Below are 26,053 nucleotides of genomic sequence, written 5' to 3'. Positions count from 1 at the left end.
TGATAGGGAGCTGCAGAATGATGCCATAGAAATAGGAGAGGCTGGAAATCAGAGCTATTTGTTTCCTGCTCGGCCACCGAGTTACTTGGTGACTCGCGAGTCTTAGGACCTCTCTGCGCCTCAGCTTCCTCGTCTGGGGTCTCGGGGTTGGATTAAAGGCCTCATTCTCTGATTCCAATCCCCCAGTCCTCTATTTTACAGTCATATTGGTGACATCAGGGAACGAGGGGAGAAGGATTTTGTCTGTCCTGAGAAGTGTGCACAGCCGGCAATTACAAATAAGATGGTTTAGTTTGATCCAATCTCCAGCTGCCTTTATAAGTGGGGTTTTAGAACAAACACCAATCCATTGCCAGGTCTGCACCTCAGAACAGAAGTTCTCTCTCCTTGGTTGTTTCTAAGGCAGGATTCACGACCTTCTCCAGACCCACCTCTCTGGAGAAATGGGGGCAATCTCACATTTTAACCCAAATATCACTTTCCAGCCTGCTCACCTCCATGTGCTGAGCTCATCCACAACCAGAACCAGTTTGGATAAGAAGCCATGGAAGACATGCTGACAGTTGCTGAACGAAATTTTTCATCTTCTCCCAGAAAATGCTGGTGGGCCAAATCCTCTGCAGCTAAAACACTGATGGTGCAAAGTCAGGGCCAGCCCCTAGAGCACGTCCATCTCTCTGTGCCACAGCCAACGTCATTCTGATAAACCAGAATTCCAGTGCAGTGAAAATTACTTGAAAGTGGGTCATTCCTGGGGATTGGAAGGCTTTCTTCTCTGTAGAGATCTTGGTTTCACTCAGGGATCAGGTGCAAAATACTTAAGCACCCTCAGGGTCGGACCGTGGCCACGCGGCCACGGGGAGGTAGGATGTCAGCCCCGCCTCTGTGAGGGCCAAACCACGTGGCTCCCTGGACAGCTGGTTCAGCTCCTCACGACAGAAGCCCAGTGTGCGCTTTCTGAGCCTTCACAGAGCAATGGAACGTACTCTGTGTGTCTGCGTACTTTGTACACGTGCTTGTGTGCCTTGCACGATGCTGCGGCAGGAGGGGGCATGGAAGGGATGGCTGGCAGGACTTCATAGGCTCTGGTTCTTCACGGACAGATCGGACAGACGTGATAGTTAATTTTATGTGTCCACTTGACTGGACCACAGGGTGCCCAGATACTTGGTCAAACATTATTCTGGGTGTTTCTATGAGGTTGTTTCTGGATGAGATTCACATTTAAATCAGTGGGCTGAGTAAAGCAGATTGCCCTCCCCGATGTAGGTGGGCCTGATCTGAGCAGTTGAAGGCCTGAACAGAACAAAAGTCTGACCCTTCCCCAAGTAAGAGGGAACTCCTCTTGCCAGATGGCCTTCCAACTGGGACCTCAGCCTTTTCCTGCCTTTGGACTTGAACTGAAACATCAGCTCTTCCTGGGTCTCCAGACTGTCAGGCTTCAGACTCAGACTGGAACCGCACCATCTGTTCTCTTGGGTCCAGATGGCCAACTGCAGCTCTCAGGACTGGTCGGCCTCCGTAATCACGTGACGCAATTCTTCACAATTATTGTACAATCACTCTTTCTGTATTTATATGCACATCCTGTTGGTTCTGTTTCTCTGGAGGACACTGGCGACTGCACAACCTCTGAGGTTGTTTTTCTCAGAGCTCGTCCTGGTAGACAATAGAAACTTTGGACACATTATTCAGGCTCAATTAGATTTTAATTTCTTTTTTTGTTTAAGGAAAAAAAACACACTGCCTCTAACTTAATAGTTAAATAGGTTCATTTTATTTGGCACTCCTTGAATAAAACGATTCTCCTTCACACAGAACGGTTAGTAATTCTATTTTGTTTTTCTGCCTGGAGGCGGCGGGTGAGTGAGCAGTCCTGGTTTCTCAGGCTAGGTTCTGCATCCCCTTGTGGTTTTTGCCTCCCTCGAACAAACTTTTACACTTCTTTCTTCTTTGCTGGAGAGAATTTCCTGTTTGGAAAGAGGAGATTTTCTTGAGAAATTCTAGGTGTCCCTATGAGCCTGCATTGCCTCCCTGCATAGGCTCCCACGGTTCACTCACCCCTGTGAGCCCCAGTGAGGCTGGGGAGTGCGGGACCAGGGGCAGCGCTGATCCCCTCTTTTGTGGTCCTTGACTCAGAACAAATGCCTTCCTAGGGCCGCTTGAGGTGTGGCCATCCCACAGGTCCGGGTGGGCGGGTATGTGTGCAGACCGTGGGCTCAGCACTCAGCTAACATCACCTCGTTCAATCCCCTGCACCCCAATGAGACGGGTGCTCTGAATACCTCACTTTGAGGACGAAGATGCTGTGCCTTAGGATGTGCCCAAGGTTACCCCAAGGTCACAGAACTCACTGGGGGCCCGATGGAGATTTGAACCCAGCTTGGGGCGCTCTAAATCCTGCACTCTCAACTGTTACCCAGCCCCACCAGCTGGGAGTCAGAACAGCACCTTAGTGAGTCCTTCTCAGTTTCCCCAGAGGAGCCAGGGGACTGGAAGGACACGGGAGAGGTGGGCATCCAGTGGGGGAAGGAGGCCGGCCGGGGAGTTCTGAGTTTAAGGTGCTGGGCGTCACCCTGGTCGGGCTCAGAGGATGTTAAAGGTGTAAGACAGGGCTTCCCTGGTGGCGCAGTGGTTGAGAATCTGCCTGCCAATGCAGGGGACATGGGTTCGAGCCCTGGTCTGGGAGGATCCCACATGCCGTGGAGCAACTAGGCCTGCGAGCCACAACTACTGAGCCTGCGCATCTGGAGCCTGCGCTCCGCAACAAGAGAGGCCACGATAGTGAGAGGCCCGCGCGCCGCCATGAAGAGTGGCCCCCGCTTGCCACAACTAGAGAAAGCCCTCTCACAGAAACGAAGACCCAACACAGCAAAAATAAATAAATTAATTAATAAACTCCTACCCCTGCCCAAAAATAAAAAAAAAGACGCAGGACAGAGCCCCAGGTGACCCGGACGTGTTTGCATGGAGGGAAGTGGGGCGCGTGGGCTGAGGGGAGACGTTCAGTGAGCCAGGAAGGGAAAGAGCCGGCAGGGAGGTGGGGGGCGCCCCAGACGAGCTCTGGCCCCAAAGTCCAAGGCGGGGAGGCCCCACTTCAGAGCAGCTGGGCCTGTGCCTGGCGACACCTTGAACCCCTGGGAGGTCCCAGCGCCGAGCCTGGAACCCCGTTCCTAGGGGCGTTGAACCGAGGACAGGATGGAGGCCCTGCTGTCTGAGGATGATGGGGGCCTGGGGGAGCAGCCGATGGGAAGCGTCAGGACCCAGAGGCTCCCACAGGCTGGGCCGCTGAGGCCCCCTGAGCCTCCCCAAGGCCCTGGGACGAGAGCTCGGCGAGGGCGGGGCCCTGGGTCGGGCTTGGAGGTGGTAAACGCCGGGAACTGAGACAGTGCCTGGCGTGAGGCAGGTGCTCGGGGCTCGTCAGGTGAGGCCGGTTGCGGGTGACAGGTGCGCTGGAGGAGTGGCCTGGAGCCTTCACGCGGCTGCCAAGTCTACCTCGGAGAGGCCGGGGGGACAGGAGGCCAGCCTAGGGGAGAGGCTGATAGGAAGGCTCCGGTGACAAGTGTGGGCCCAGGGCAGGAGGCACGGGGGAATGCGGGGACCGACTTCAGCGGTGAGGGGGTCGTAGCTGGAGAGGCCTGGGGGGTGGGGAAGCGGGGTCCCAGGCGGGGTGGGGGGCGCCTGCAGAGGAGGGCGCATCCGACAGGCCACACGGGGCCTCCCTGGGCCCGGTCACGGGGGCAGGAGACCACCGCACGTGGCTGTGTCGTGGGGCCCCGCATCCCAGTTCTTCCTGGGAAAGAGGCACGGCCTCGCTCGTCTCAGCGGGAAGGGAGGCGATGCCCGCAGGTGCCCCAGGACTCCTGCAACGCGCACGTGGTGGGCCAGGAGACCCCTGCGCGCCCACGCTGGTGCCCCCGGGACGGCGCGGCCTGCTCCTCCAGAGCTGCTCTCAGGGCACGCGGGGCCCTCGAGTGGACGCCTTATGTCCCTTCTCAACAGGGAAGAGAATCCCAGCACAAGGACTCGTCCTCCACACTTATCCATCGCCGGGTGGCCCCCAGTTCCCTTTACCTAAAGCCTTCTGAAGACTTGCAGTGATTTTTTCCAGAGCTGCTAGGCTTTTAATCTGATAAAGTATTTCTTGGTCCTCTTCTGTAGGAAAAATTAAGCACAATGATCAAGATCAAGAATTACACACAGGGCTTCCCTGGTGGCGCAGTGGTTGAGAGTCCGCCTGCCGATGCAGGGGAACGCGGGTTCGTGCCCTGGTCCGGGAAGATCCCACGTGCCGCGGAGCGGCTGGGCCCGTGAGCCATGGCCGCTGAGCCTGCGCGTCCGGAGCCTGTGCTCCGCAACGGGAGAGGCCACAGCAGTGAGAGGCCCGCGTACCGCAAAAAAACCAAAAAGCTGACTTGGGCTGTGGGAGGAAGTAGGAGGTGGTCAAGCAGTAACTGCAGGTAAAAGGTCCCCAGGGGAGGTGACACTATGTAGCTCAGGCTCCATTCTGTTGGCACTTTCTCATGGCTGGAAGGTCTGCATTTCATGAAACTTTAAAAAAGCCCAAGTGGGAATTAGGTATCCTCTTGGTGCTCTAAGTCCTGTGTAAGGTCTGTGTCATCTCTCCCAACGATCACAACCGAAACCTCCGCAGAGTTCACATAGGAACGACCTGAGGCTTTGGAGAAGAGAGCAGGTGTGGAAACATTACCCATGACGGGATGAATTTCATGTGTCTGTGTTTGTTTCTCTCCTGGCTTTGCCCCAAGGCTCAGCCTCAGTGGTGGTGAGATGCTGTGTCATGAGAACCAAAACTCAGATAGAAATCCATCATCCTGGCCGTAGGAAACAGGCTAGGAGTCCCTGGGAGCAGAGAGTGCCTGAGGGAATTCAGGAGGGGAGAACGCAGGAAAAGTGGATTTCCTAATTCTATGTACGGAACCCCGCAAGTCCCAGCCTCATCCTCGAACTTGTATATACACAAGACACTCAAACCACCAGAGCAAACACTTTGAGAAGTGAAAGATTTGTGGGACTTCCCTGGTGATCCAATGGTTAAGACTCCGAGCTTCCACTGCAGGGAGCACGGGTTCAATCCCTGGTTGGGGAACTAAGACCCCGCATGCTACGGGGCCAAAAAAATAAAAAAGTGACAGATTGAACCACCACCCACGCACGGCAAGACAAAATATACCATGTGAACCTAATCAGGTGGAATGATGGCTAAAATAAAAACATCAATGGTTCTCCAGAGGATTAAATCAAAACAACATAATATTAACAATGTCTAGGTTTGATACCCGACATATAGGGACCAGGAAAATATCACCTTGTTGTCACAAACAGCACATTGTTAGGATGGGAACAGTGTTCTTGGTAGCTTTCTGTAACCTCAAAGTAAGAAAAAGTTCCGAAGCATGCTCATTCTACACTGTGAAGTTGTTCCATTACCTGAGTTTCCTGTCTGAACCTGCTATTTTTACTCTACCCCGTGGTGCACTGCCTCCTTACATGTATGTGAATTATAAGCTCATCTCTGGCGGTGCTTTTGGCTGAGGAAACCACGTGTAGCTTGGTTGAGGCTGTTTCTTCAAAGTAGTTTTGCATTTGTTTCTACCAAGTGTCTCAGCAGTGTCAATGCCAGGGCTCTAAAGCTATGTTTCCCAGCTTGACCAGAACATGCTGAAAGGACCAATTCAAGCCATAACCCCCCCCCCAAGCCTGTGTTTATAAACTTTCAGGCAACATCAAAAGACAATTGACCAACTGGGAGAAAATGTTTGCAACGTACATCACAGACAGAGACCAATATCCCTCATGTATAAAGAATTCTTAAAAACGAAGGTATAGAAGAATGAGAAAAAGATGTCAACGGATAATTCACAAAAATATATAAAAATGACCCATGAACATGAGATGTTCCCACTCATTTATACTTAGAGAAATGTGAATTTAAACAACTCCGAAGTACCATTTCTCACCTGTCAGGTTGGCAGAGATGGAAATGTCTGATGATTTACTCTGCAGCCCAGGCTGTGGGGAAATAGGTTCTCGCATATGTTGCTGGTGGGGACACAAACCGGCACAGCCTCCTGTGGGCTGTTTGGTGGTTCAGACACAACCACACACGCACTACACTCATCTTTTGACTCAGCAATCCACTGTCGCTATCTATCCTGAAGATACCATTCCAACAAAATGAAAACACACACGCCTCAGTTATCCATCTCGACACTGTTTGCAAAATATTGGAAATAAGCTGAAAGCCCATGCACAGCGGGATGGTTGAATAAACTGTATTAACATCCACACAGTGGGGAGCTATGCGACTGTAAAAAAAAATCATGAGGACGCTTTCTACAAACTAACATGGAGCGCTTTACAGTATATATTGTTAGGTTAAAAGAAGGAAAGTACAAAATATCTACAGTGTGCTACCTTTCATGTAAGAAAGGAGAGGTTATGAGAAAACATACATGATCATAGCTCAATAAAGTGGCTTAAAAAACACTGGATAAGAAGATATATGCTATGATGGTATTATGCTAAGTGAAGTAAGTCAGACTGAGAAAAACAAGTACTTTATGATGTCATTTATATGTCGAATCTAAAAAACAAAACAGAATGAAAATAGACTCATAGATACAGAGGACAAATGGGGGGTTGCCATAGGAGAGGGGTGTGGAGGATGGCAAAATAGGGGATTAAGGGGCACAAACCCCTCGTTATAAAATAAATAAGCCACAGGGCTGTAATATGCAGCATAAGGGATATGGTCAATAATACTGTAATAACTGTTTAGGGACAGATGGTTAATAGACTTGTCCTGATGATTGTTTCATAATGTACTCAAATGTCAAATCACTATGTAATACACTTGAAACTAACATAATATTGCATGTCAACTGTATTTCAATTAAAAAAGAAAACATACAATATAAAACAGTAAACAGAATAAGCTTGTACCCAAAAAGGAGCATTTTCATGCACCTGCTCATTTGTGTCCAAGACAATACAGGAAGGACAAGCCAGGAAGGAGTGAGGCTGCTTAACTACAGGAGGCAGGAGGGGACGGGTGGAAAGCAGGGGGCGGGGTGGAGCGAGACTTCCCAGTGTCCTACGTTTTCTGTTAGAACCAGTGTCACGTTTCACACACTCCAGAATAAATAAGTGAGATCAACCATGATGGAGAGGGACCCAAAATGGAATACAAACCCCAGATGGAACATTATAGGTAAATAAGAGAACCGCATGGAAGGGGATGGGAAGAAAGGAACCAGTAAGGAACTTTGGAAAGCAGTGCATGACGGTATACTGTAAGGCTGGGAACAAAAGTCTGTACACAGCTCTTGTCTGATAGGAAATTTGTTTTTCACAGGGGTGGGTATACGCTAGGAAGTCAGCAACTATTTCCTGTGATTCTAGGACTGAGCAAGGGGGTCAGCTCTTGTGACATCTGAGAGCCAGGTTTCTGGCTCAGTTCAAAGGAGAGGATGAAGCTCAGAATTGCCCGGTGGTACAGGCCTGGGGTCAGCGGGCTCATCTGAACAGATGGATGTAGGATAGATGGATCTGTACGCACAGAAATCTTCCTGGCTCTGTCCGTTGGAAGGGCCTGGAAACGATGACACACCAGGAGCAGTGAACACTCCCAGCCCCAGATCTTGACTTCTAACTACCATTCTCCAATACAAGAGACCAGTGCTCTTTGGAGACATGGCTGGTCCCAGGGCTGGGCCAGGGAAAGTGAGGGAGGGGCCTGGAGTTTCTTGTGTTGCCAGAAAGCTAGAAAGTACTCAGAAGCGATGGCAGCATGCCAAGCCCCCAAGAACCAAATCTGAGAGTCCGAGAGACTAAATATTAGTGGTTTGTTACCCACTATCAGTATCAACTATCAGTAAGTTCACACTGATGTAAACACACAATGGAATAAACAAGTAAATAAAGGGAGGAGAAAAAACAGTTCTTCCTTACAATAGAATTCTAACCAATAAATGTAGAAGGAGAGATGACAACAGAAAATCACCTTTTGGCAAATACTACAGGGATAATTTTTGCAGGTAAGAAGGAAAGGATGCTAAATAGGTGAAAATAGGATGAGAAATAAGATATTTTCACAGTCTGAAAGTATCTCGCCACAAGATACAAATTATTTACAAACGCAAAAAATATTAATTTCATTATGGAGAAACCTGGTATTCGCCACCTTAAACAAGTGATGAAGTGAACATCCCTGGTAATGAGATATGTCTGCATCACATCTTTAACATTCTTGACCAAAATGTGTAACCTGGATCTAGTCTTGGGGAAATTTCAGAGAGACTCAAATTGAAAGAGATTCTACGAAAGAACTAGCCAGTTCCCTTCAAGGTCATGAAGGGCAAAGATAGACTAGGGAACTTCCCAGATTGGAGGAGGCTAAAGGGACGTGAGAGGTAAATGCAATGTGGAATCCTGGATGGATCCTGGAGCAGTAAAAAAAAAAAAAAAAAAAAAAAAAATTAGTAAGATAATTGGCAAAATTTGAATCAGGTCTGTAGGTTATTCGATAGCATCACATTGATGGTAATGTCCTGGTTTTCGTGATTGTATCTGAGTTGCTTAAGATGTTCACAGCAGGGGATGCCATGTAAAGGGAGCACAGGAAGCTCTCTGTGCACATTTGCAGGTTTTTTATGTCTAAAATGATTTCACAGTGGACACTGTTTTAAATGCTCACATTGTCCTCGTTTTACCCACGCTATTGTTCCCCAGACACGCTGCCGCGCGTGTCTGTACACTCGGGATTATGGGCGCACGCACAGCAGCAGCCCACTTCCATTTATAAATAGCTGGAGACAATCTGCCTGTCGCCGAGAGCACTCTGCAAATAAATACCTTTGCTCAGATGCACCATCATAATCTCTGCTGAGGGTGACAGCCCTCCATCCTGCTCAGCAATTTCCTGCTGCTTCCGCTCCAGCCAGGGGGCTCTTCCATGAGCCTCGGAGACCTCACCTGCACCCAAGGGTCACCCACACCTCCTGCCCAGTGTCACCGCGCCCTTCTTGGAGCTCTCCAACCAGGCTTCTACTGTGACCAAACTAAAATGCTAATAAGGCTTTTATCTCCCCTTGCAAACCTCCAACTACCTCTTTGCACCATCTCCTGTCCTGCCTGGGGGTCAGTTCCCCGTCTACCTATACCCGCTACGGATACAGGGTAATCCCTCACTGAGCAGTGCCTCCTCTTCTCCACCTGAAAAATTCAGGATACAACTGAATCATTTTATTCTCTAGCTGGGAGAGGCGCTGTCTACTTTCACCACACCCAAGCTCTTGCTAATGTAGGAGACCTTCACTAGCTGAATCGCGCTTAAAATAGTCTAAACGATGAAGATGAAAATGCCGCCACGAACACAATGTTCGGGCAACCTTGATCTGCCCTCCACCAATGCAGGACTTTGCTCTCCTGACACCTTTCCTCACGTCCTGCAGCTTTGGGCAGGGGGGCAGGACATGGCTTACAAAGAGGAGGGGCAGTGGCTAAGGGACGGCTCTGCCTGCGTGATGGGGAATCACCAGCGCTGCCTGTGTGCTTCTAAATCCATCACCTGCACCTTGCAAGTGGCCACTACATGCACGCGCTGTTTGCTCGCTCCAGGGTCTGGATGAATCTACTGTGGTCCCAGCAGCTCAAGGAGCTGCACAGGGTGGGGGGGCCCCCAGGCCCTCAGGTCGGTCTCAGGATTGAGGGGCGACCAGGGACGAACACAGCGGGGGTGTGGTCCCCTCTGCAGCCGTCCGCACCGCGCGACGGGTTTGGGAAGTTCATGGTCGCTCTGAGGACCCTGGCGGGCCTGCGCTTCCTCTGATGCAGGCTCTCCCCCTCACTCCTGACCCCGACTCAACCCCTCCCTCGACTTGATCTCAGCCTGTCCCGGGACGTTAGGTCCGTCCTCACTTCCTCCCACTTCTTCAATGAATTCGATGCGTGTGATGCAGAGACGCTGTGTCCCCAGGCCAGTCCAGCTCGCAGCCGGACCTGACTCACCCTGTAACCTCTCCCAGTGTGGGCCCACCACCAAAGACACCCAGCTGTTAATTTATACCCATCAGGCTCTTTGCAGAAGTAACGGAGCGGGACGCACCCAGAGGTGTTAGGAATATTAGCTGGAACTGGAACCCTATTCCTGCCCAATCTTCCAAACACCAGAGGCTGGCTCACTGGAGAGACTGGGGAACAGACTGAAACGCAGGCTCCTGGGCCCTGCCGACGGAGAAGCTCGGGGGGGCCCGGGAATGAGAAGCTGAGCCAGCTCCCCTCCCCCGTGACCTGGTCTCGCCTCCATGGCCCAGCTCGGGACCCAGCCGGGAGCCCCAGGAGCTGTGCCGTGCCCCCTTTCCTGTGCTTGGTCTTCGGGGCAAAGGGAAGCTCTGTTATCCCGCAGGATGCTGGCACTGCAGCCTCAGAGCCTTGGCTCCCTGGTCTTTATTCCAGCAAGTTCATTGGTTGGGGAGACGCTTTTCCCATTCCTTGGGGGCACCCCTGGAGGACACTCTGGGCTCTCCCTGTCCCGCCCACTCCAGGGAGGAGCAATGACCGGAGTAAAAGTCTGGGGAGGAACGGGCAGAACTGCAGCACCCTCCTCGGCTGGGGCGTCCACCTGCCTGCGGGACAGTATGTCTGTCCAGTGGTCCTGGGTCAGACCCACAGGCAGGAAGTGGAGGCTTGGGTCCCTGAGCCCCGACAGAGGCGGGAAATCTGCCCGACCCGGGGGAAGCAAGCTCGCTCTCTAATCATGTGTTCATCCCCAGTGAGGGAGGCGTCTCTGCCTGCATCCTCCTGTCTTCCCACCTCGTCTGAGCTCGGGGCCGGGGGGACCTGCCCGGCTGCATTTACCATTAAAGAAGAGTTCATTTTCTTTCCTGGCAGAGAATTGATCTTCATGTTGCATCGTCTTAGTGTCAGTCCGATAATTAATTTTAATACGGGCTTCTTTGATGAACAGCATGGAAAAAAATGAGGGAAAACATAAATGTACACTCCCGCGAACGTTTTCATCCATACTGTACTTTAAAGCATTAGCTCGGGATGCTAACACAGTTTTCAACTTCTGCTGAAAACGCGCTCTGGCCACCTAGTATGTAAACAGTCAGGCTTCATCTGACCTCCTTGAACCCAGCTGTTTAGCAGATGTTCCATGAGCTATTGGAACTTCCATCTGGATGTAAAATTTCAAGAAAATGCTGAACGTCCCTGCTGCTGAATGTGTTTTCACGCGCTGCGTGTAGATTTCTGCCATGCTGCTCTCTCCTGAGCGAGGGTCAAATGCTCCGTCTTGGGTCTCAGGGTGCTATTTGACTTATCTGTATGCATTTGGACCACATGAAGCTGCACTTTGGGAAAGCACATTGTTTTGTTCACTACTAGCTCTGGGGCCTCGGGCCAGTCCTCTTCCAGACCTTACTTTTATCCCCTGTCGGATGGGGTCGTAGTCACTGCCCTGCTCTCAGAGGTTTAGGTGAGCATCAAATGCGCTGGGTGGTCGAAAGCTCCTATTTCCGTACGTCCCGGGTTCCCACAGTGGCTAAACCCCACCTGCATCCCAAGCACGAGGCCCTTCTTGCACGTGCACCCAGAGACCAGCCGGGATAAAGGGACTTGTCTCTGCCTGTCTAGGTGTGACCTCCCCAGTCTAGGGGAGATTACAGCAGATGTTTGGGACGACTGTTTCATCCACATCTCCATCTGCTTTTGCCCCAGAAGTAGCTGGCCTCAAAGAATGCGACCATGATGGGATTGTGCATATGTACCACAGACCTCTAGGAACACATGTAATTAGGCTTTAAGAAATGTGTACTTGCTTTTTTTCTTTGTCGGAGTCTTTGTCGACGTTGGTGGGAGTCTTTGTGTTTGAAGAAATGATGATTTATTTGGCTCCAACATCTCTTGGACCAGAATTTCATCTTGGAAAAAGCACACAAGGACAGTTAAACCAGCAATGCAAGACCCTACCTACATGCTTCAGCTCTACGCAGACCTAAGGCAGGCGGCGAATGCTGGACTGGACCAGGGACTCAAGGAGCTCCGTGGAGATGGACCTGGTTTCTAAAGAACCTTGTCTCGGTGGGGAGACCACCGCCTCCCTAAATAAGTTCTGAAAACCTGAGATCATCCAGGTACCCTGGACAAGAAACAGGCCCCCGGAGATACGATGCTGGAAACCCGGCCCGGGCGGCGTCGTAATTCTCCTTCCTGCCCCTGCTGCCGTCTGTCCCCTCTCTGAGACTCCTCCCTCTAGCCATCCCCCGGCAGGCAGGCACGAGCATCTTTCCTGATTTCTACCTGATGCGCAGGGTTTCCTTCCTGTACATCCTCTGACCTCTGCCAGGGAGCTTCTAACATAGGCGTCCTGGACTGTGTGTCGGGCAGCCCCGGACCACACTCTGGTTCTGCTCTCACTGGCTGTGCTCTTACACATGTTTCTCTTGAACCTTGGGTTTTCACGTCTGTAAAATGGGGTCTGTGCTTATCTCATCGGGACTTTTACGAGGTTCAAATGAAGCAGGACATGTAGGGAGCACTTAACATGGACTGGGATGGGGTTGAGGCTAAATGAATACATGGCAGCGCTGAGCCCCAGCTGTGAGCCCGGTGGTCACGTGACCGGCCATCCACGCGCTGGGTTTGTATTGACTCAAGCCCTGATTTTCCTGGTTCAGCGTGAAAGTCCCAAGTCCCGGGAGCCCCTCAGTCCCAGCCAAGTTGAAGCTGTCAGCTGGTGCCCCGGTTCCAGCTCACGTGGAGACACACGGAAAGGGGAGAAGCCCGCAAGCACCACAGGAAGCAGAGACTTCGCCCCACACACGGGGCCAGGCTCTCCCAGTTCTGTGGCTCCCTCCCCAGAGAGCCTGAGCCTGGCCAGGGCCTGGCTGTGTGCACCCAGGGGCGCTCTGGGACCCCTGCAGCCGGGGTGGGGGGTACAGGATGTGCGGAGCGTCTGGACCTGCAGCCCTGCTTCTTTCCGACGACCTGGCGGCGGCCCTGATGTCTGGAGCTGTGGACGCCCCCCGGGACCCCGGGGCACAAGCTGGAGGGCCGGCCAGGGCGACCTGAGGGGCGCGGCCTCGTGGTGGGGCTGCTGGGGACACAGGAAAGGACCCCGCGGGGCGGGGTTGGGTTCCCCACCCCCCATCCCCCCACCCCCGGGCTCTGCTCGAGCGGACGCTGCAGCTGCTCTGCAGTACCTCCCCCACCTCGAGCCGGCCTCGGCCCCTTTGCTGGGAGCTACTGTGCAGAAGGACCACCGCTAAGTCCCGAAAACGTCATGGCGTCAGGCTAGACCGGGGGTCATGGGGAAGAGTGGACACTCAAGGGAACCACAAGCATTTACTGAGCACCTACTGTGTACCAGACACGGTCCAGGTGCTGGAGGGTCAGGGACGGCCCAGCCCTGGTCCCTGGTCTCTGTCGCGAGGCATCCAGCCGTCTGTGAGGGCAGGATGAGGTGTGCACAGACCTCCGGCTGTCACAGGGCCCCTACCCGGGGCTGGCGCGGCGGCCAGGCAGGGGACAGGGCTCGGCCGACCAGCGCAGAGAAGCGAGGCCTCCTGCGGTCAGTGTGACGCGCAGGACGCTGGGGTGGCCTCCGGGGACACCGCGCCATGACCCGCAGACATCCTGAGAGGTCCCCGGAGCGGGTGGTGACAGCCCAGCTGCAGCAGGACACACTCCCTGCCGGCGGGCAGGGACAACCTCGGGTGAGAGGGGCCGAAGTCACCCTCAGGGCTGGGGGCTGGGGACGCCCCAAAGGTGGGCAAACCAAGACCAAAAGCTGCCGGAAACTTCCACACCTCTGTAAGTTGTGAGTATAATCGTAGCTGGAAGAACCCTCAGGTAGACATGAGCCGACCAGGTGTGCAAGGTGAGAAAGCTCTGTGGTTTTAAACCTTGTCCTTTTCTACTTAAAATTTTCCTTTTTGAGAAATGAGATATTGAACATGCAATCGGACGATGACCTACATAACATAGAAAACACTCTGGCCGCTGCGTGAGCGCCCTGCAGGGCAGCCAGCTGGCCACCCAGACATCACAGGAAGCTGACGCTGGAGACCAAACACCCACCCGCAGGGATCGGCGCCCCCCTGACGGCCGGCCGGGCCTCATCAGTGACTGATGGCTTCCCGTGCTCCTCCCTGCTTCCAACTCAGGATGCGAGAGAGTCAGACGTGCTCCCCTAACCCATCACACGGAGCCGCTTCTGGTCAGCACCTCCCCCAGGACACCCCTGAGCTGTCCCCCCAGCCCCTCCCCCAGGACACCCCTGAGCTGTCCCCCCCAGCACCTCCCCCAGGACACCCCTGAGCTGTCCCCCCAGCCCCTCCGCCAGGACACCCCTGAGCTGTCCCCCCAGCCCCTCCCCCAGGACACCCCTGAGCTGTCCCCCTAGCCCCTCCCCCAGGACACCCCTGAGCTGTCCCCCCAGCCCCTCCCCCAGGACACCCCTGAGCTGTCCCCCCAGCACCTCCCCCAGAACACCCCTGAGCTGTCCCCCCAGCACATCTCCCAGGACACCCCTGAGCTGTCCCCCCAGCCCCTCCCCCAGGACACCCCTGAGCTGTCCCCCCAGCACATCCCCCAGGACACCCCTGAACCCCCTTTCCCACCATGAGCTCTCCCTGCCCCATCTGCCTGAGTCTCTGCCACACGCCAGTGACGGTGGCTGGCGCTGCGCAGCGAGCTCTGAATCAGCACCTCTGCTGTTCTCATGTGGGTCCCCTTGGCTTATTCCCAGACACAAGGATTTCTCACTTCCAAGGCTCTCCACTTTCTGCCTGGGATGTGAGGGCGGGGCAGGGGCTGCAGTTCCCCTGCAGGGTTAGCTTGCTGAGCCCAGAAAGTCATCAGAAATCCCGGTGACTCCATTGTTTCTGACCTTTTCCCAAAGGTTGTCTGGGGCTCTGGGTGGTGGGTCGCCCGGACGGAGCGGGTGCTGGTGTCGGACTCTAATTCTCCGCTACAGTAACTGTCAGACCCGCCGGGCAAGTGTGAGTCCTCTTCCCAGCCACTCCCTGACCTGGTGGAGCCGGATTCTCCCCGAGAGCTCAGCTGACCACCGTCCGGCCCCAGAGCTGCGCGTCCTAACCAGCAGCATCCTGAAGGGGGTCTCACTCCGCCGCAGCTCAGGCCTGCGCGGGCCGTGGGAACGTGATCCTAGCCTCAAACCAAGTCACCTGGCTCCACCTTGTGCGGCTGCCCCAGCTTATCTGGGACACACCCACCGACGGTCACCCACCCCCTCCAGGCATGGACCGGATGTGTGATAAGAGGAGCCTCCTTACCAAATCCTGTATCCACATCGTCATCCAGATTTCTTAAATTTGCTGGCTGTTCAGTGCCTGAAACTGGGGGGAAAAAACCCAATAGTTTAACAACGTTCCCTGAATTTGCACTGACTTGTCCGTCGGCCGACTGCCTTTTGAGGGGCCGACCACCTGCTCGAGGGGGAGGGGCCCTGCACGGGGCTCCTGGGACTCGGGGCCCGCCGGGAGGGAGGGGTGAGGACGGGTGGCGCGCCGGGCGCTGGAGGTGACACCCGCGCTCCCGGGCCGCGCTCACTGGCGCCGCCCCTCGCGGGGGGAAGGAGCGCCGGGCGGGTGAAGAGGGACCCGCACGTCCTTCCGTAAAAAGCCCACGCGGCTCCCGTATGACCGGCGGGCTGAGGATGTGACGTGCGGAAGGGACACCGTCACGGCCACCTGCCCTGTGCCTCTCTGGACGGGGGGCAGAGGCACTGGCCCCGCCGGCTCCTCTTCCGTAAGCGAGCGATTCCGGGCGGTCCGAGTCCCCTGGGGGAGCTGACCGCCGGAAGCCAGTCCTCCGTGGGGCCCCTGGGCTCCTGGCCGCCGGCTTTCCCGGCCTGGCCGACCTGAAGCAGCCTCGCGGGCCGGGCAGTGGGCGGGGACTGAGTGCCGGCCCCCCGGCAGCACCGCCCAGGGCTCCTCCCCCTCTTCTTAGGGCTGGGTGTCCGGCTCCAGGTCCTGCATTCAAGGTCAGGGTCAGCCCCTTCCTCCAGCCCCTGCGGAGAGCAGAGAGCAGGCAGCCGCCCCCAGGGGCCGGCCGGGCAGGGCCCCCGTCCCTTCGGGGCGCACAGAGCGTTCAGGTGGCGCCTGCAGGCGCTCAAGTTCCAGCACTAAAGCAGTGACGACGCTGATTTTCCAAGTTTTAATGATGGGCAATCTGCATACCGATCGGCTCATCTGCGCGCCCGCGGCTTCGAACAACACAGGAAACCGGCATAAAGAGGGCCGTGCTGTGATGACAATGGCTTCCCAGTGTGCTGACCTCCGTAAACGCAGCAAACAAAAGTACAGTCCTCTTTGGCTGCGACACTAACGAGTCATTACGAACGGGCACAGCTGCTCGTGCAAGCACTTTGTTAAAAATATTCTTCTCATTTTGTGTCTGTCCCCAATTATAGCGGAGCCATTGTGCCAGCCAGCCAGCGAGCGCAAGCAGAATATTTACGTTCTGTGGTCTCGGCCGGTTTGCGGAGCGCACTGTCAAGCGTAGCCGCCTCGCCGTGTGGTGCCTGTTGACGCCTCCTCCCCCTGACATTCTCAGTTTTCCACCCGCCCTGTGCCCGCGTTAGGATAACCGAGCTGGGAAGCCCTTGACGGTCACCTGCGGACGTCTCTGTCTGCACGAGGAGACGGACCGACTTGGGGCTGCGTCAGGAGCGCTTGGGTCAAGCCTGTGTGGGAGCAGCTCCCGCGGGCACCGGGGGCCCGACAGTCGTGAAAGGAACGGGCAGCCGGGGGAACCCAGCGGTGTGGGGTGACCGCACGCCCCCACCTGTCACAGAACCTTCGACACCCCAGCACCCAGAGGATGCCGTCCTTGGTCGGCGCCTCAAAACTCAAAGTTTCTTGCAGGAAAGCAGCTGGAAGCAGTAGCTTCTTTGTGATGAGGTCAGGCAAGGTGACCTCCAGACCCAGGCTGGGCTGGCCCGCCCCCCTGGTAACTCTGGGCCCGGCCTGGGCCACGTCCTGCTCTCAGGGGAGCCGCATGGGCCCTGTGCTGACTCTCCAGGGCCTGCTCGTCCGGCCTGGGAGCTGGGCCGGGGGTCTGTCGGGACCCCTTTCCTCGAGCTCGCCCTTGGTGACCTCTGAGGGGGGCAGGAAGGGGAGGGGGGAGCAGGGGGCCCGGGCTTGCAGCCTCCTGCCAGGAAGAGGGGGTCGGGGGGCCCCACCCCTGTCTGCACCTGCGGGCTCCTCGGCCAGCGAGTCACATCCCAGCAAGGGGGGCGCGTCCACTGTCCCCTTCCTCAACTCAGAGGTCAGGACACAGCAGCCGGAGCCAGGTGGGGCCTGCTTGGGTGGGGTTCGAACCAGCCGCCTGTAAAGGACATTCTGAGACCTGGGGGGAGGCCTGAGTGTGGGCCAGTACTAGCCCTGCACGGGGGTTTTGTTAATTTCGTTAGTGTTTCAATGACACTGTAGGTATGTAAGAGAAAAATGCCTTCATCTTAGCAAGAAGGCGTTTGCATAAAATCATAAGACATCTTGGACGATGCTAAAATACTCCAGTAACAACTAAAGTGTGTGTGTGTTTGTGTGTGTGTGTGTGTGTGTGTGTGTGTGTAAAACAAGATGGCAAAACGTATACGATTGAAACCGGGTGATGGAGTTTCCACGATTCCCCCACTTTTGGGTGAGCTAGAAATTTTCCATAATTAAAAGTTAAAATATATAATGTATGCTACTCTCCCATGGAGTATCGGATCTGAAAAAAGCTTCAAATATAGAACAACGCTTCAACTTGCTCCATTCCCCCAGCAACAAACAGTAAATCTGGGGAGGCATGAAGGGGAGGGACCCCAGGAGAAGGCCATGGCCCGCCTGACTCAGCCCAGGGAGGCACCCGTGTTCTCCCACCCACAGCAACGCCCGTGACTGTACCCGTGGTCATGTTTATTGGCTGGAACTCAGCTCCCTGCCCGCAGCAAAGCAGCAGGACGAAGACGGCCACTCCTGTATTAGCCGCCATGTTCCTCCAGCTGCGGAAGGAGGACGCTCTCCTGAGGTCCCCTCAGATTCTCCCGCGTGGTCTCCAGGACACTGTGGAATGTCCAGGGTGTGTGACATCACGGCAGGAAGCGAGCCTGGTCCTGCCCTGGCTGTATGGGGTGACAGAGAGTTGTGCTCAGGGTCTGTAACTGGGAAGGAGATGGGAGGCTGGCTGGGGCCTTGATCTAGTGGAGATCGCCTCTACTCACACCTGTTTCCTGTTCTGGTTCCTTCTTCAATCCTGGAGATCATTTGGCTATTTCCACAGCTCACCTAGAAGCTTGTTAGAAATGCAGAGCCTGGGACCCAGCTCAGATCTCCTGAATCAGAATCTGCATCTTCACCAGAGCCCTGGAAGATGCATGTGCACAGTGAAATTCTGACCACAGACCATCTTTTTAAGATGCTACTATGGCTCTTGGGGGCGAGGAAAAAGGTCTCTTCCACCCCCTTGGGTCTGAAAGTTAAACTGACAAAGACAGCATACACATTTATTCAATATATTTTACATGAAATGGAAACCTTCGCAAGGAAATGAAGGTCCGAAGAAACAGTTGGACCTGAGTGTTTTCATGCTGTGTTTGATGAAGAATGGAGAGTCGTGGAGGAATGTGGAAGGTCAAGGGGTGGGAGGTTAAGTGTCATGAACAGGGAGACTCAGCAAGTCCTGTTCGTTGGGATTCTTCTTGGGGTCCATTTGTCTTCAGAGATGAGGATGCTCCTTTCTTCTGGGTATGGGGTGGGCCCTGTTTCAGGGAGGGAGGGTAGAGAGGAGCTCAGAAAAAAAATGCTTCTGCCTTTTCCTCAAATTCCTCAGCTTAAGCTATGCAAAACGCCATGGTGCCGTTAGCATTTCCCGAGCCCCATCATTCTCCCATCTGGAACTTTCCCAAGAAGACTCATAGTCCAGAATAGATTGTCCCCTGCACGATGACACAGTCCCTCAGCCCTGCGCATGTCTGTGGAAACAAAACAAACCGAGAAAGGCTAACGGTTAGAATAAGCTTTAAATTCGCGTCCAGAGGACAGTCACTGGACAAGATTCTAGATGTTGGGCTCAAAGCATCTTTAGATGGAGGGAAGGCAGGCAGCCCTGACAGATTTTCCTGGTTTGCAGTGTGAATGTCTCTGATGATGTCATCAGATACTCTGGCGAACTTGAACTGAGTGGCCCCCAGAGAAACAGGCATGGAGGTTGTCCACACGTGAGCTGCTGTGGTGAATTCTCTGAAGTTTTTATCAAATGGTCCAGCTTCAGCTGGCGGAGCTTTAGGAAAAGGGCCGTTTTTATTTTAGTGATTCAAGTTTGAGGGATGGGAAAAAATTGGAAGCATTAGTTTGGAAAGTTGTAGCCAGATATCGGAGGAAATGAGAGGAATTTGGGATCCAGTCCAGTTTTTATTTTTTCCAGCTCTGTCGAGATATAACTGACATAGAACGTTGTATAAGTTTAAGGTGTACAGCATAGTGATTTTATATATGTGTTTAGTCCAGTTTACAGGTAGGTAACAAAACCTTAAAGACAGTAAAGTAATAGAAGTTAATACCCACAGGGGTGTGCTATAGTTTTCCACTGAAACATAATTTTTCTTTCTATAATCACCCCCGTGTCTATCAAAGAAAATCAAAGGAAGGCTAATTTGTTTGCAAGATAAGACTAGTCTCATTAAAATTGGCCCGATTCCTTGCAGAAATACAGCAAGAACAGGGATTTTGAGTTTACCTCCCTGGAACTTTTCACAAGGGATCTCCGATTGGACTGTTAAAAGTCTCTTGAGGCTAGCAAGCGAAGCCAAGGGTCACCATCCAGTTTTGCCTGCAATATCTATAATTTGGGTGAATCCTTTCTTCTAGATGTCCTCCAAACCTTCTGAGTTTCCTGGGCCTGCGAGGAAGTGACTCACCTGGTAAAGTTGCTGGAAACCCTGTAAGAAACTCACAAGGCTTGTTTTCCAAGGATCTGTATTGGCTCCATAAAATGAGCCTCAGTCCCTTAGAGCCGTCCGGCTACATCTGATCGCGTGTATAGCTTGCATCAGTCTCAGCGTACTGAAAGTGACGCTCTTGGCTAGAAGTGCCTGGGGCGCTCACCTGAGCCCATATTACCTGTGGCAAGGACCCCACAGATGGTTTCCCGACTGGAACCGATGTTGCAGCTGGACCGGTCCTTGTGGTTCTTATTATGATCGCAAGATGCACTTCAGCAGAATCCATGAAGGAACTTTAAAAAGACAAAGTTTATTGCTCGCAGGTCCTGGTGGGTACATGGCCACACGTGGTCCCCCTAGGACCGCGCAGTGAGGTTGTGGGTAGAAAGGGAGAGAGACTGAGCACATGTGAACCCGGGGCTCTGCCTTTGTTAGGGTCCAAGGGTGGAGTGCTTGGGGTTTCCTGAGTTCACTCTTTCTTGGTGAATTGAAACATAGGAATCAGGACACAGGACGGGAGAAGCAGGTCACTCACATGGTCAGCTATCCAGGTTACGCGGGACTTTTTAGTAGGGACACTTGATGGGCGGGATGGCCTGGCCCCTTATCTAGTTGTTTAGCTAGTGACTGTGTCATATGGCTGGTAATATGTTTATTTGAGATGAATGTCTTTGAAGTGGATGCCTTGGCAATGAAAATCTCAGTGTCATGCGCTTACATTACAATCAAAAAAGCTTAATGTCAGTCACTTACACTACAGTGTACATTCTCAAATACTACATCCAGTCAGTGCTTTGTAATATAACCAGTAATTCCTACTGTGTCCTGTTACAAGGAGAACAGATTCTTTCTTTCTTAATTTAAAAAATACTTTTTGGTCATGCCAGGCAGCAGGTGGGATCTTAGTTCCCCAACAAGGGATGGAACCCACGGCCCCTGCATTGGAAGCTCAGAGTCTTAACCACTGGACCACCAGGGAAGTCCCAGGAGAACACATTCTTGCTGACCTTATGCAAATAACCAGATTGCCATGAAAATAAGAATACCCACGAAGAGTTTCAAATTCTGGAGAGATCAGGTAGAAAGAAAAGATAAATGATTCAACTCTCTTCACAAAGGTATACTTCATCAAATTACTGTAAGGTATAGATAGCTTAAGAGACAAGAGGAAAAGGTTTCCTTAAATCTGGAAAAACAAAACATTAAAGAACCTGCAGTTTCAAACAAAAAAAGCCATAAAAATCATAACCACTGTTCATCGATTCATTTAGTCCCACGTAATTGATTCTTGTTCTGCTTGATCTTGGGTTAGCAGTTTTATGAATCTGTCAGATTCTCCATTAGTTCTGAAGATTTTTACCCAGTCCAATGGTATGATCTTAAAGTTATTTAAGCAAAGGTCCCTAGGAGCCTGTACTCCCAGAGTACCTGTCCTTCCCACAAGTCTAAAGGATGGTGCTTTTTTGTTCAAGATGAAGAACTTTGGCCTGTAGTTGATTGCAAGAGCATTTGGGAAAATATCAGAGTCAAAACTAGCGGCCTGTGAATGACAAAAGGCTTAAAACGACCACAGTTAGAGATGTGATGAGAGTTTGCAATTGACAAGGTAATCTGGTTGTTCCTGCGGAGTACAACATGTTAAGATAACTGGAATGACTGATAACATTATATTAGGACATACCATGGAAAGCAAGGATATTGACAAATTTCTAGGAACTTCACACAATTTCTGAAACAAACTTTTATCCGTATAAATATAACCGAAGGAAGACTAAGCATCACTTTTTTTTTTTTTTTTGCAGTACGCAGCCCTCTCACTGTTGTGGCCTCTCCCGTTGCGGAGCACAGGCTCTGGACGCGCAGGCTCAGCGGCCATGGCTCACGGGCCCAGCCGCTCCGCGGCACGTGGGATCTTCCCGGACCAGGACTCGAACCCGTGTCCCCTGCATTGGCAGGAGGATTCTTAACCACTGTGCCACCGGGGAAGCCCAGCGCTAAGGCTTTTTTGTGTGTGTGTTCTTCTTTCAGTCTGAGCCATAGGGACCAATAGAACATTTGTTTTAGGGCAAGCTGTCACTAAAAAATCTTTTTAAATATAAAAGCTTTTCCAATTCCAAGTATGTCCTCTAGCCATTGATAATTTAAGACCTCCAGAGATACCTGTTCCAAAATGGGACTCAAAACCAGCGAGCCTTCTGATGGCTTAATCCTGGACGCAAGAGGTGTCCTCACAGAGGCTGCAGGAGATGCAGGCCCCATGATCCAGGTCCCTCCCAAAGAGCGACCTTCTTTATTTCAGGACAGGCAGTGAGAATGGTGTTTGTGAAATCGCCTGTCTCTGGTCGGCCACAGAAGTGAGACGGGCCAGCTAGTCTGTGATGCTGGGCCAGCAGCACTGAGATGGTACTTGCAGGGCTGACAAGGGAAGGAGGGAAGAGGCAACAAGGCGACCAGGGCTGAGAACTGAGTTTAGATGAACACCCCTGAGAGCGGGCACCGTCGGACAGAAATTGCTGCTGTGCGCCCGGCGTCCTGAGGCCCAGCTGATGGCTCATCTGCTGCAGGGGCAGCCCTGACGGCCTGTGCCCCCCCGCAGGTGGAAAACCAGAGAGAGCGTCCTCTCGCGGGATTCCAGCCGAGCTCTCAATACACTAAACGAGAGGGAAGGAGAAGCTGCTTCTGCTTGTGAATCGCAGCAAAGTCTATCCAAACAGGTGCTGGTGTGGCGAAAACCGTAAACTCGCTGGCCTGTGAGCCTGCTTCCAGGACCTATGTCTGTGTCCTTCCCTATGATTCTCCTTCTTACGACAAACGACACAAAAGACAGAGACTAAGGAAAACGATGGCTCTCCTTGGGAGGGAAAATAGCAATAACAACAAGAGTGCTGAAACCCGAATTCATAAGACATTACACTCCAAGGACTAATTACCACAGACGTGTTCTCCTTCTGATTCAGATTTGGAAAGGAAAAGACAAAGGGTGGCTCTTGTCACCCACACTCGACCAGACTCTGAGCAGGAATCCGGGATTCTTACTTTGCCAGGTTTTTCAGATGTCCCACGACCTCAGGGACCGCCTACAGAGTGACGGAGAAGTCCCAGCCCATGCCAAAACTGTTGGGGAGGAAAAAACGTTTCCTCAACCCTCTTAGGAAATGTCACTAAGACCTGCAAACTGAACTATCAAAAGACAGACTAACAGGAGGAAAGGTATGCAATTTTTATCAATATTTATGTGCACGGGAGTCCACAGAAAAGGAGCAATACTCAGGGAAGCAGTTAGCCTTGGGGGCTTAGATACCATTTTAACAAAGGAAAGGGCGTTTGGACATCAGGGGATGATAAATCATGGAGAAGCAACTGGGAAATATTGGTACAGGGCGGAATGAATGGAAGATGACGGCTTGTTCGTTTTAAGATTTTTTTGGATGTGGACCATTTTTAAAATCTTTATTGAATGTGTTACAATATTGCTGCTTTTTTATGTTTTGTTTTTTTGGCTGTGAGGCATGTAGGATCTTAGCTCCCCGACAAGAGATCAAACCCACACCCCCTGCATTGGAAGGCAAAGTCGTAACCACGGGACCACCGGGGAGGTCCCTAGATAAGGGTTTTTATGGTGAAGTCTCCAGTATGATTCTCTACCTCCCACGATAAGAGTGCTGTCCTCTTCCTGGTATGGGGGAGAGAGTTACCTTCACAGAGGAAGATTTATGCCCTGACTTTAGGGACTTAAGGAGAGGCCGGAGAGCTCTTCCTGCATCTGCGGATTCTTGATCGTCTTCAGCTCAAAATAATCCTTCTCCGTAAGTGGCATGTTCTGCTACCCTTCAACCACTGGACAGTATGCCTGTAGGTCACCAGATTCATCAATTAAATACAGCTCTCAAAGCACATTTGCAGTTGTTGTCACTTATGAAAATGTCCAGTGGGTCCATAATTTGGCAACAGCCATATAATCAATTGTTTTAAAACAGAAGTGATGCTTGCTATTATAATGTAAACTGTTCTCTAAATGAAAGAATTAAAGGACTGCAGTTGGAGAAGTGTACGAGCAGCGGTTAACACGCTGCTTCTGGCAAAGACGTGTCCCAGCTTACAGCCTTCTTCCGGGTGTGTGTTGCGGTGTTTAATCAGGCGCGTGCGTGCGCTCAGGTGCTGGGCCGTCGTCCTATCAGCTGGGACGCTGCCCTGTTAACTGCTGAGCTGTGCACTTTCCACTGTGGTTGTGTCTCTCCGAGCTTCTCTTTCTCCTGCTCTTTCTCTGGTCTCCGCAATCTGTATAATTGTCTTCTTACTTTTGTCCTCAGAAAGCTTTAAACAGAGTTGCTGGGAAAGATGAACTGTGTCAGTCACCAAGTTCTGATGCTTCACGGATTAACTGTAGGGACTGGTTATGTGGATGCTGTAAAGGCAGGAAGGGACCTGGGTCTTGCACGGAGGCCACGTGGGCCGTGGCCAGTGGCCTTTACTACCTGGGGAGGGTCCACGGGAGGCGAGTCCGAGCAGACCAGCCCTGCGACTGCCCAGCCCGAGGCTGCTGGTGGTGCCAGGCGCTGCATTTGGGGACCCCAACCTTGACCTCAATGGGCCAAAATAGCTCTACATTCCCAGGACCCCTCTACAGGGAATTCTAAGCGTGGGTGAGAAAGGTGAAATGCCCAGGGGAAATGCCACCTCTGCTGAGGAAGCAGCAGGGAGGATTTGCCTGAGTAAGGGGACCCCTGAGAACACCGCTGTATCCATCCATCCATCCATCCATTCGTTCATCTGTTCATTCATTCATCTTCTTTGTCTCCACATGGGCTGCATTATCTGAGAGGATCGTGTTTCAGTGTTGCTGTTAAGGAAATCAGATCGGTTACATATTTCTAATCACAAGACATCAGAGCCTCTGACCCCTCCCTTTTGTTCTCAGCAGCTAATCAGCTAAGAAGCTCAGCTTTGAAACTAGTGGCATAAAATTGCCAAGCAGTTTAAGAAAGCCAAGACTTGCCCAAGTTAGTGCCAGTGTGTTGGCCAAGTTCAATGTGAGGTTTTCAGATTCTGTTTTGAATCGGTCTCTTCCCGTTAACGGAAAAAAAGGCAATAAAAACTGAACAAATTGGTTTTTTCTGCAAAATTGAATATAATACATAGAACACATTTTGAGGCAGCTTCAAAATAAAGGAAAAAAGAAGAAAAGCGTTGGAAGAATTAGGTACTAATTAGCACTAGCGGCACAATCACCAGGGTCAGGTATAAACCTTCTAATATCTGGCCAGAAACATTTCCTATTTAACCCAATTCTTTCTTGTACATCTTTGTGGCTAAATGAGAAAATCATGCATTTAAAAATCACATCACAGTAATGTGATGACCTGGAGCAGAGAGAGGAAGCTGAGACATGGTCACAAATGAATCTTTTTCAAGTTGAAATCAAACACTTAAAACCAATTTTGAATTTTCTAATTTTTTTTTTTTTGCAGTGCGCGGGCCTCTCACCGTTGTGGCCTCTCCCGTTGCAGAGCACAGGCCCCGGACGCTCAGGCTCAGCGGCCACGGCTCACGGGCCAGCCGCTCTGCGGCATGTGGGATCCTCCTGGACCGGGGCACGAACCCGCGTCCCCTGCATCGGCAGGCGGACTCCCAACCACTGTGCCACCAGGGAAGCCCGAATTTTCTAATTTTTTTATCTAGTAGTTCTTGGAGGTAAATAGGCCAAATAATCCCATTTAAATAGACCTTGTCATTAATGTCTGCTCATAGAAGTAGCTTCATTACATTAGTGGCCTAAAGCGGGAGCGCAGAGTTGTTCTGGAGTCTTCAAGTGGTCCAGAGGGTCGATGCAAAGCTGCTTTGCACAAAGTGAGCTGCAAAAATAATTCTGGCCTTTTAGTTTTGATTTCCTTTCTATTGATTTACGCTCGGTACATCTAATTCCAAATCTTATTGATGGCCAAGTCATTCAGCTGAAGTTTTGTGGTGAAGGAACCATTAAGAAAGTGGAGAGGGAAGGTCATACAATTTCCACCTGGATGAGGAGTCGAGGGATAATTTTATTCTGAGATCAAATTCATGCCGAAAGCTTAGCAG

At 52.2% G+C, this 26,053-nt stretch overlaps 1 long non-coding RNA gene across 1 annotated transcript; it reads right to left on the bottom strand.

Annotated features, from left to right (window-relative positions):
* Nucleotides 1-1,754: 1,754 nt before the first annotated feature.
* LOC309836027 lies at nt 1,755-15,564 on the bottom strand. The gene is made up of 4 exons (XR_014298085.1): nt 15,324-15,564; nt 11,847-11,948; nt 10,882-10,977; nt 1,755-1,970 (listed from the first exon to the last, which is right to left on the bottom strand). It is a non-coding gene; the product is annotated as an uncharacterized lncRNA (long non-coding RNA).
* Between the last annotated feature and the right edge of the window lie 10,489 nt (nt 15,565-26,053).

This window comes from Grampus griseus, assembly GCF_964374135.1.
Source record: "Grampus griseus genome assembly, chromosome: 18".
Taxonomy (NCBI): Eukaryota; Metazoa; Chordata; class Mammalia; order Artiodactyla; family Delphinidae; genus Grampus; species Grampus griseus.
This window is presented reverse-complemented; position numbering and strand designations above follow the sequence as displayed.